Source organism: Arachis stenosperma, chromosome 6 (genome assembly GCF_014773155.1).
Source record: "Arachis stenosperma cultivar V10309 chromosome 6, arast.V10309.gnm1.PFL2, whole genome shotgun sequence".
Classification (NCBI taxonomy): domain Eukaryota; kingdom Viridiplantae; phylum Streptophyta; class Magnoliopsida; order Fabales; family Fabaceae; genus Arachis; species Arachis stenosperma.
In genome coordinates, this window is record NC_080382.1 from 105270749 (window position 1) to 105281850 (window position 11102).

An 11102-nucleotide genomic window follows, 5' to 3' on the forward strand; every position below is an offset into this window, starting at 1 on the left:
TCAAAGGGCGCGTACGCGGCGATGGCGCCCGCGCGCGGCTTGTGCTCGCAGTGTATGGACGCGTGCGCGCCAAGTGCGCGTACGCGGCGGAGGTCTTGGGCTTGTGGCGTGGTGTAGGCCTGAGAAAGGCCTAACTCTCTGGAACATGTACCAAGAGTGCAGTAGGGCAATCGGCGCGGACGCTCATAGCTCGCTTGCGCGTCAATTTGGCAGACTTTGCCCAGGGGCGCGGACGCGCCATGTGCGCGTACGCGCGAGCTTCCTGTGCTTCAGGCATGGTCCTGGCATGGTGTGGGCATAACTCTCGGGTAGATGTATGGGGGCTATGTTTCGCGATCCACGCGTTCGCGCACGGTGCGCGTTCGCGTGGTTGACCTTCGAGTACCTTAAGGACGCGTACGCGCCAGGCGCGCGCACGCGCAGAGGGGGTTGTTTTTCCTAATTAGGCATGTGTCTATACCACTTTTGACATTACAACCTCCCCTTTCCACACAGCTGCCTAAGCACTATATCAGGGCATTTTACTTGGCACATCAGCAATGAATTGAACAAATGATGGAGAATTGACAATAAAATCTATCTAACAAACATAAAGTCAAGTGTCTATGTACAAAGCTCAAAGGAAGATCTTACCATGGTGGGGTGTCTCCCACCTAGCACTTTTGTTTAACGTCCTTAAGTTGGACTTTCGGTATCTCATTGTACTTGTTCAAGAGTTGCATCCCTCAAGAGGAACACTTCAATCTCCTTGGAGTTCTTTCTTTGCTCACCATGATACAATTTGAGACGGTGTCCGTTTACCTTGAAGATGTCCGGGCTTGTTGGGTGGCGCAAGTGGTAGACCCCATAAGGTTCTACCTTCTCCACTTGGTATGGTCCGTCCCACCTTGATCTGAGCTTCCCGGGTAGTAATCTCAACCTTGAATTGTAGAGAAGCACTAAGTCACCGGGTCGGAACTCCTTTCTTCTAATGTATTTGTCATGGATGGCTTTCAATTTTTCCTTGTAGAGCCTAGCATTGTCGTAAGCTTCTTGTCTCAAACATTCCAATTCCGCCAATTGAAGCTTTCTTTCTATGCCGGCCCCACCCAAGTTCATATTACACTCCTTTACGGCCCAATACGCTTTGTGCTCAATCTCCACCGGTAAGTGGCATGCTTTACCATATACAAGCCGGAAGGGGCTCATGCCGATCGGTGTCTTGTAGGCCGTCCGATACGCCCAAAGTGCATCGGAGAGTTTAGTGCTCCAATCTTTCCTATTCGGCTTCACAACCCTTTCCAAAACATGCTTGATTTCCCGGTTTGAGACTTCGGCTTGGCCGTTTGTTTGAGGGTGGTAGGCCGTGGCGACTTTGTGGATGATGCCATATTTCCTCATGAGGCCGTCTATTTTCTTGTTGCAAAAGTGTGATCCTTGGTCACTTATGATTGCTCTTGGGGCTCCAAAACGGCAAATGATATTATTCCTCACAAAAGAATACACCACATTAGCGTCATCCGTTCGGGTGGGGATTGCCTCCACCCATTTTGACACATAATCGACGGCTAACAAGATGTAGAGAAAGCCATTGGAGTTTGGAAATGGTCCCATGACGTCGATTCCCCATACATCAAAGATTTCACAAAAAAGCATATTTTGTTGGGGGATTTCGTCCTTCTTGGAAATATCTCCAAACCTCATACATTGGGGGCAAGATTTGCAATAGAGAGAAGCATCTTTGAGAAGAGTTGGCCACCAAAATCCGCAATCAAGGACCTTTCTTGCCGTCCTTTGGGGTCCATAGTGACCACCCCCTTCGGAGGCATGGCAAGCGTCCAAGATTGCTTGGAATTCGGTTTGGGGTATGCACCGTCGCACTATTTGGTCCGCTCCACATCTCCACAAATAGGGATCATCCCAAATATAGTATTTGGATTCGCTTTTTAGCTTATCCTTTTTGTGTTTGTCAAGATTAGGAGGGAAGGTGCGTGAAACCAAATAGTTTGCGATTGGGGCATACCAAGGAACCACTTCCGAGATTGCGTGCAAGGTATCTAAAGGAAAGGAATCATTGATAGGAGTGGTGTCGCCTTTTGTGTGTTCTAGGCGGCTTAAATGGTCCGCTACTAGGTTTTGGGAACCACTCCTATCTTTGATCTCCAAGTCGAATTCTTGTAACAAAAGCACCCAACGAATTAATCTTGGTTTTGATTCCTTTTTGGCCAACAAGTACTTTAGTGCCGCATGATCCGAGTATACTACTACCTTGGAACCAAGAAGATAAGCTCGGAACTTGTCCAAAGCAAAAACAATAGCTAGTAGTTCCTTTTCGGTAGTAGTGTAGTTGGATTGGGCTCCATCTAATGTTTTGGAAGCATAAGCTATGACATAGGGAATCTTACCCTCGCGTTGTGCTAACGCGGCTCCAATCGCATAGTTTGAAGCGTCACACATGATTTCAAAAGGTTGAGTCCAATCGGGGCCTCGCACTATAGGAGCTTGTGTCAATGCTACTTTGAGTTTGTCGTATGCTTCCATACATTCCTTGCTCAGCTCAAATTCGACGTCTTTTTGTAGTAATCGAGAGAGAGGTAGGGCCACCTTGCTAAAGTCTTTGATAAATCTTCGGTAAAATCCTGCATTTCCAAGAAAAGAACGGACTTCCCTCTCGGAGGAGGGGTAAGGTAAACTACATATGACATTTATCTTTGCCGGATCTACGGAGATGCCTTCCTTTGATACTATGTGTCCCAAAACAATTCCTTGTTTGACCATGAAATGACATTTTTCAAAATTTAAAACAAGGTTTGTTTTGGTGCATCTCTCCAAGACTTTTTCAAGGTTACCTAAACAATGCTCAAATGAATCACCATATACACTAAAGTCATCCATGAAAACTTCCATTGATTGCTCTAGAAAATCCGCAAATAGGCTCATCATGCATCTTTGGAACGTTGCCGGTGCATTGCATAGGCCAAATGGCATACGCTTGTAGGCATACGTTCCGAAGGGGCAAGTAAATGTGGTTTTTTCTTGGTCTTCTAGAGCAATATGGATTTGGAAGTATCCGGAGTAGCCATCAAGAAAACAATAATATGATTTACCGGCTAATCGATCAAGCATTTGATCGATAAATGGTAGTGGAAAATGATCTTTTCTTGTGGCCGCATTCAATCTCTGGTAATCTATGCATACTCTCCAAGAATTTTGCACTCTTGTTGCTATGAGTTCACCACTTTCATTTTTGATTGTTGTCACTCCGGACTTTTTGGGCACTACTTGGACCGGGCTCACCCATTCGCTATCCGAGATAGGATAGATGATGTCCGCTTCAAGTAGCTTAGTGACTTCTTTCTTTACTACCTCAAGGATGGTAGGATTGAGTCTCCTTTGAGGTTGCCGGACCGGTCTTGCTCATTCTTCAAGGAATATGCGGTGCTTGCATACTTTGGGGCTTATTCCCACTAGATCCGCCAAACTCCATCCGATTGCCTTTTTGTTTTTTCTCAATACATTCAGCAATTTCTCTTCTTGTTGAGGGGTTAGCTCTTGGGCAATTATCACGGGTAGCTCTTGGGCTTCATCAAGGTATGAATACCTTAAGTGAGGCGGTAGTGGCTTCAATTCCATCTTCTTGTCATTCCTTGGGGTTTGAGTTTGTGTGGTGTTTAGTTCGCTTGACTTTTCATTTGCTTCTTCATTCATACACTTCTCATCTAACTTTGCTAGATGTACTTCGGCCACTATGTTATCGATTGGGTCACACCGAAACAAAGAGTGGTTTTCCGGTGGATGCCTCATTGCTTCCTCTAGGCTAAAGCTTACAATTCTCCCATCTATTTCAAATGAGTAATTCCCCGAGTAAGCATCAAGTTTAAATCTAGAAGTTCTCAAGAATGGTCTTCCAAGTAGGATAGACGACGCTCTCTCGGTTTCGCTTGATGGCATTTCAAGAACATAGAAGTCAATGGGGAATATCAACCCTTTTATATTCACCAATATATCTTCCGCAACGCCCGCTACGGTTATTATACTCTTATCCGCTAAGACAAATCTTGCCGTCGACCTTTTTAGTTGTGGCAAGTTCAATAACCGGTAGACGGATAGTGGCATGATGCTAACACATGCTCCAAGGTCACACATGCAATCTTTAAAGTGGACTCCATTGATTGTGCAAGTAACCATACAAGGACCCGGATCTTCACACTTCTCGGGTAGTGTTCCCATTAAGGCGGAAATAGAGCTCCCCAATGGAATGGTTTCCAATTCAAGAATTCTATCCTTATGTATGCATAAGTCTTTGAGGAATTTAGCATATCTAGGAACTTGATGGATAGCATCAAAGAGGGGGATGGTTACCTCAACTTTCTTGAATACTTCCACCATTTTGGGGTCAAGTTCTATGCGCTTTTTAGCTTTCTTTGCAAGTGTTGGGAATGGAAGTGGTTGAGCAACTTCCTCTTCCAAGGTTCTTTTGGCCTTGGGTGTCTCTCTTGTTGGTTGGACCTCATCCTCAACTATGGCTTGTGGTGCCTCCTCTTCCGCTACTTCTTCTATATTTACTCTCTCCTCTTCTTGAGCGGTTGTGATAGGGCTTGAATCCTTTGCTTCCTTCCCTTTTAGTTGCGTACCGGATCTAAGGGTGATGGCGTTGATGCCTCCCTTTGGATTTGGTTGAGGTTGAGAAGGAATGACACTTTGGATTGGGGGTTGAGGAGTGGAAGTTGATGGTGGATCCATGCGTGCAAGAAGAGCTTGTAGTGTAGAGGTGAGACTGGTGAGACCGGAAGCAAGTGTGTTTTGTAGTTCCTTTTGGCCTTGGATAATGGTTCGGAGTGTTTCATCTTGGTTGGAGGGAGTGGTTGCATATGTGAGTTGAGGAGCTTGTGATTGATTGGGTGGTGGTCTTTGATGTGGTGGTTGGTATGTTTGGTAGTTTCTTTGTGGGTTTTGTTGATTGTGTGATTAATTTTGTGAGTTGTATGGTCGGTTTTGTGAGAAGTTTTGTGAGTTGTTACCCCATCTTTGACCTCCTCCATTGTTGTTGTTGTCCCTATTCCCTTGTTGATGGTTGTCTCTCCAATTTTGATTATTGTGTCCACTTCCTTGGTTGTGGCTTCCTCCTCCTTGATAAGAGTACCCTTGGTTAGGATTACCGCCTTGGTAGTATCCTTGATTGGGGCGATCATAGAAATTGTGGGTAGCTGCCAAGGTATTGTCTTCTTGAAGGCTTGGGCACTCATCCGTGTAGTGAGAATAGCAAGAGCAAATACCACACACTCTTTGAGGGACCAATTGTTGGTTATGTTGTGGAGGTGGTGGAGGGTGTTGTTGTTGGTATGATTGAGGTTGTGGTTGTTGTTGGTTCAATTGGAGTTGCTTCAAAATAGATGTCATCTCATTCAAGGATTGAGTTAGAGCGGTGGTTTCACTACTAGTTGATACCTCATTCACGGTCCTTGGACGGTTGACTCTTCGCCTCATATGTTGATTGGATTCGGCCAAGTCAATAATAAGTTGCCATGCCTCCTCCGCGGTTTTATATTTGGACAAAGAACCATTGCTAGAAGTGTCCAAGAGAGTTCTATCTTGCTCTCGCATCCCTTGACATATGTATCCAAGCAATACTTGAGTGTCAATCATGTGATTTGGGCATGCATCTAGTAGTTTGCGAAACCGTTCCCAATACTCATAGAGTGGTTCCGTTTCACCTTGCACAATACAAGACATTTCCTTCCTTAACCTATCCATCTTTTCCGGAGGTAGGAATTTATCCAAGAATCCCCTTCTAAGTAAGTCCCAATCGGAGGTAACTTCACTAGAGAGAGTATAGAACCATTCTTTAGCCTTGTCCTCAAGAGAGAAAGGGAAAGCAAACAACCATATAGCAACTTCATCGGACCCTTCCCGTCTAGTAGTTGAACATATGCGATGGAAGTCCTTGAGATGTCGAATAGGATCTTGTGCGGGAAGTCCATGAAACTTAGGTAGGAGGTTGATCAAAGCGGTCTTCAATTCAAAGTTAGCATTCAAATTGGGGTGAGTTACATGAAGGGGTTGAAGGACATAATCCGGTGCACCCGCTTCCTTGATGGTAACTCTCCTCGGAGCATCCATGGTATTAGTACCTAAAACAAAAGAAGATTTGTTAGTGTGATTGATGGGAGTAGAATTAGTGCCTTCCTTGAGTGACGGTTCAATGTTCACTTCTAGTAAGGTGGTTGAGGTGATGAAAGCCTCTTCCCCTTTTCCAAACTTAAGCCGCCTCCGAGCTTGTCTAATATGAAGCAAAGTTCGTTCTATTTCCGGATCAAAAGGGACTAAGCTCGGATTTGGTTGTGAACGCGTCATGCAATAAAGGGAAAATGGAATTCATTGTAACGAATGAGGGGTTAGTCACTTGAATTATTCACAATGGAGTGCAACTATATACATCTATACATGCTCACTCCAAACAATAACATGGCACACTAAGCAACTCCCCGGCAACGGCGCCATTTTGACAAATGAATTTTTGTCGGTATAGAATTTATCAAGTGATCAATCATAGTATAGTCTAAACCAACACAAAATCCATCATCAAACAAATCTACAATCTATAACCGAGAGTATTAATCTCCCGAGTCGTTCTCCCTTGGAATTGCCAAAGTATGCATCTTATTGATTTAGTAAGCTTTGTTGAGTTCTTGAAGATCTTAGCAAGTAATGGGAAACAAACAATCAATTATCAAAAGGACTTGACTTAGGGTTGGCATTAGAAATCTTTATCATTATAGTTCACTCAATGTTAACAGCAATTAGGACTTACTTCATTTAGTCATCCCCTAAGTATAGAAGAAAGTCAAATGAAAACAATTAACTTGAGTCACAAGTTCTAGCTTCACCCCATGGGAATCTAGTTTTAGTGTACTCCAAGGCAATTGGCAAGCTCTAATTCCCGAATCAACCCTTGATATAACTATTCAATTCATTCCAATGACCAAACCCTATGCCAAGTATAAAAGTTCTACTCCGTAGCTAGCATTGACATTTTATCAAACATGTGATGAGCAAAAAGGAAAGTCATAGTGAAATGAAAAGAAAGGTAGAATTAAGAAAATATTGCAACACAAGGAATTAGCAACAAGTATCAAAGAGCAACAATGATGATCAAAACCTCAAACATCAATGAAATCCAAAATTCATAGAGTTGAATCCTAGATCCAAGGAATATCAACAATTACAACTACAACTTGAAATTGGAAGAGAAAACCTATTACATGAACAAGTGAAATGAAAGTTGCAATGGATCTCACCAAGGAATGAGTAGAAATCCGGAATTTTGATGAGGAAAAACCCTAGTGAAAGCTTGAGAGAAGTTGATGAATCTAGAGAGAAGTTGGAGTTTCTCTCTCTAACAATGTAACTAACCCCCAAAAAATCTCCAAAAACTAGAAAATGAACTAAGTGTCTTCAACCTTTGCCCCCTTGGTCCTCTTAAGTCTTTTCCCGCCAAAGCACTCCTCAAAAGTTGGGATCTCTAACCAACTCCACGCCTAAGTCACGTGACTTTTTAAAAAATCATTTTCGAACATCGGCGCGCACGCGCAAGGTACGCGTGCGCGCCCTGGATGCGGAAATGGAGTATGCGCGGAAGCGGAGTGCACGCGTACGCGTCCATGAAGATCTTGGCTTAGCCGCTACTCTAATCGGCTCGTGGCTTGGCTTGTAGCTTCGGCTTCACATTGCTCTCATCCGCGCGGGCGCATCAGGTGCGCGCACGCGCCCATGCGGAAATTTCCAAAGCTTAATTCTCATGCTTCCTTCCTTTGCACCCTTCTTCCTTATCTTTTCCTATTCATTCCTAGTCCATGTCCTGAAACCACTTAGCACACGAGTCACGGCATCGAATGGCATCAAGGAGAGATTAGAAATGTGTCTATTTTAGTGCAAAATAAGCATGTTTTCCTTTATGAGGCAAAACTAGGAAAAGAATGCAAATCCTTATATTTTCATGCAGAAAATGTGTGAAATCATTGATAACCCTTTTGAAATTAGCACAAGATAAACCCTCAAAATGGGGTTTGTCATCTATCACTTGCGCCACCCATCAAGTCCGGACATTTTCAAGGTAAATGGGCACCGTCTCAAATTGTACCGTGGTGAGCAAAGAAAGAACTCCAAGGAATTTGAAGTGTTCCTCTTGAGGGATGCATCTCTTGAACAAGAACTTTGAGCTAGTGGAAGTCCAACTTAAGGACGGTAAACAAAAGTGCTAGGTGGGAGACACCCCACCATGGTAAGATCTACCCATTTGTACATAGCCATTGAATTCTTCTTTGATTGATACTTGCTCAATAGTTGACTTCATGATTGGTAGCTAGGTAATTGATGAAGTTGTAGCTAGGTTTGATTTCAAATTTTGTTTCATTTGTTTAGTTCATTTGGTACTTTATCATGTTAAACCATCATTCTATAGTGCTTAAGTGGCTGTTTGGAGGGTTGGAATGCTGGAAGTGGTGCAAGAACATGAAAACTTTGAAAAAGGTACCCTTCTGCGCGTGCGCGCACCTGGCGTGTACGCGCCCATGAAGCATTTTCGACAATCCACGCGGACACGCGACGTGCACGGACGCGTGGATTGCATAAATTACCCCTCCATACATCTTCCAGAAAGTTGCGACCACACTACGCCAACACCATGCCTGAGGCACAGGCCGACCATCCGTGCGCGCACGTGGCGCGTACGCACTCTTTGACAAGTCCGCAGATCGACGCGCCAGCGCACCTTGCGCGCGTGCGCCGATCGCCCCTGTGCACTCCTGGTACATTGTCCAGAGAGTTGGGCCAATCTCGCGCCTGCACTGAGCCCCCAGCCCACCACCTCTGCCGCGTGCGCGCACTAGGCGTCAACGCGTCAATACGCTCGCAATGCAAGGGACGCGCCCGCGCCCATGCTGCGCACGCGTCCCTCGTCCTGCTGCAACCTCTAGGCCACTCTCCAGAGAGTTGAGCCAATCCCAGGCCCATCTCATGCCTGGGGCAAAACCGCATTGCCGCGTGCGCGCCCATGCCGCGCGCGCGCCAACATCCCTGCAGCCAACTTCTGGTACCTCCTCCAGAGAGTTGTGCTGCCTCTGAGCCATCCTTGTGCTACCAGCACAAGCACATGGGCGCCTACGCGTAATGTGCGCGCGCGCGCCACTACCCCGTCCTGCCTCCCTGCGCGGGTGCGCACCGTCCGCGCACGCGTGGGTGACCGACGTAAATATAACAGGGGAGCACACTTGCTCCCCTCATTCTTCTTTCCCCCTTTTCTTCTTACCTCCTCTATTATCTCCTACCATCTTTTCTTCCAAACACCCACCTCCTACCATCACCCCCAGCGACCACCCACCTCCGGTGGTCCCTACACTGCTTCCCCCATTCTCCATCATTCCCCTCTACAACTTCTTCTCTCATACCCTTTTTCATCTCTCTCAAGGTATTACACTATCTTGCTCTACTTCTCTCTTTTGCTTCTTAGTCAATTAATTTCATTCTCTTTTAGTTAGTCTTTTTCTTTTTTTCCCCCCCTCTCTTTTGAACCCCTCACTTCTTTGGGTTGTTTTTGCTCCTTTTCCAACTAACTCTTCATAGGCATTTGGGTCATAACTTTTCTTGCATTGGTAGATGAGATGTGTTGCATGATTTTCTTACAACCACTGTGCATTGTAGTGATTAATATTGGTTTGTGGAATGTTACATTACTTCCCCCTCATCCATTTGCATTTTACAAAAAGGATGCACGCCAAGTGTTTGAGGAAAAGCATACATGATTTTTGTGCTCATTGTGACTCATTGTTTCTTAACTAGTCACTTTTGGGTGCACCTTCACATTCTACAATCCACCCAATCATCTTTTCATAAATTGCTTCAACTTTCGGTATTTGAGGGTATATGCTTCTCATGCCTTTTCCTTGCATGCTTACACTCCCCCTATACCATATGCCAATGATTTGCCTTGCTTGTCAAATGTTATCTTAGTTACATGTTGCAGTTGTCATGTGATAAGGATACCTATATTCTTACGGCACAATCTCTTATTTGCATAATCACATTCAATTACGCTTCTTTGGATTTGATGTTATCTCCTTTCTTCACTATCGCAGGATGGTTATCAAAAAGAACAAAGGGAAAGCCCCGAAGAAGCCAACCATCAACAAAGCGCGCCAAGAACCAACAGTCAAGCCCCTCCTCAAGAAGGCTACGGGCCCCATTGATGCCTTGGAGAAGGACAACCCTCCAAAGGACTCCAACAAGTTCCCTAACCGCTACTGCGAACTTGTTTACTCAAGGATGATTGAGAGGAGTTATCACCCGGAGCCCCTTCTAGTCTTACCGTCCCATCTCACTCCGATCGTGATGCCACACATTGACCAGAGGCAATGGAGGTTCCTCTTGAGGCAACCAAAGGAGGTCAATTTATCATGGGTGGTGGAGTTCTACTCCAACTACCACTCACCCCTTCTCACATCAGTCTTTGTGTGCCAAAAGCAAGTGTCAGTCACAGTGGAAGCCATCCAAGGAGTACTTAAGATTGGGCCATTAGGGGACGGATATGACGCCTATCAAGAAGTCCTGTCAACATGCAACGAACGTGAGTTCGATTGGAGCGCGGTCCTCCGCGTAATCGCTTTGACCGAAGCATTTTGGATTCGGGGAACCATAAAGCAAAGACCAAAGGGTTTAGATGCACGTTTCCTCACTCAAGAAGCCGCGGCATGTGCCCAAATCCTAGCTCACTACGTGCTTCTGAGCACCCATGGGTCATCCATTACCGCTGAGCTTGCCTTATTGGTATGGTGCATCCTCACCGAAAAACCGGTCGATATTTCGCTTGCCATTCGCCAATCCATGGGGCGTATTCATGTTAAGGGAAACTTACCCTTCCCCGCTATGGTGACTGAATTAATAGAGACGGCCGGTGTCCACCGAGAGGCTAAGGATAGGAGGACCTCAATCCCGGTCGAAGGTGATGTTATTCTGACCAAGAGGTGCCTCAAGCCTCCAGAAGTCACCAAGGACCTTGGACTAACCACTTCAACTCGCAACACCACTACATCATCCGCACCAAAAAAATCAGCCACCCAACACCTGGA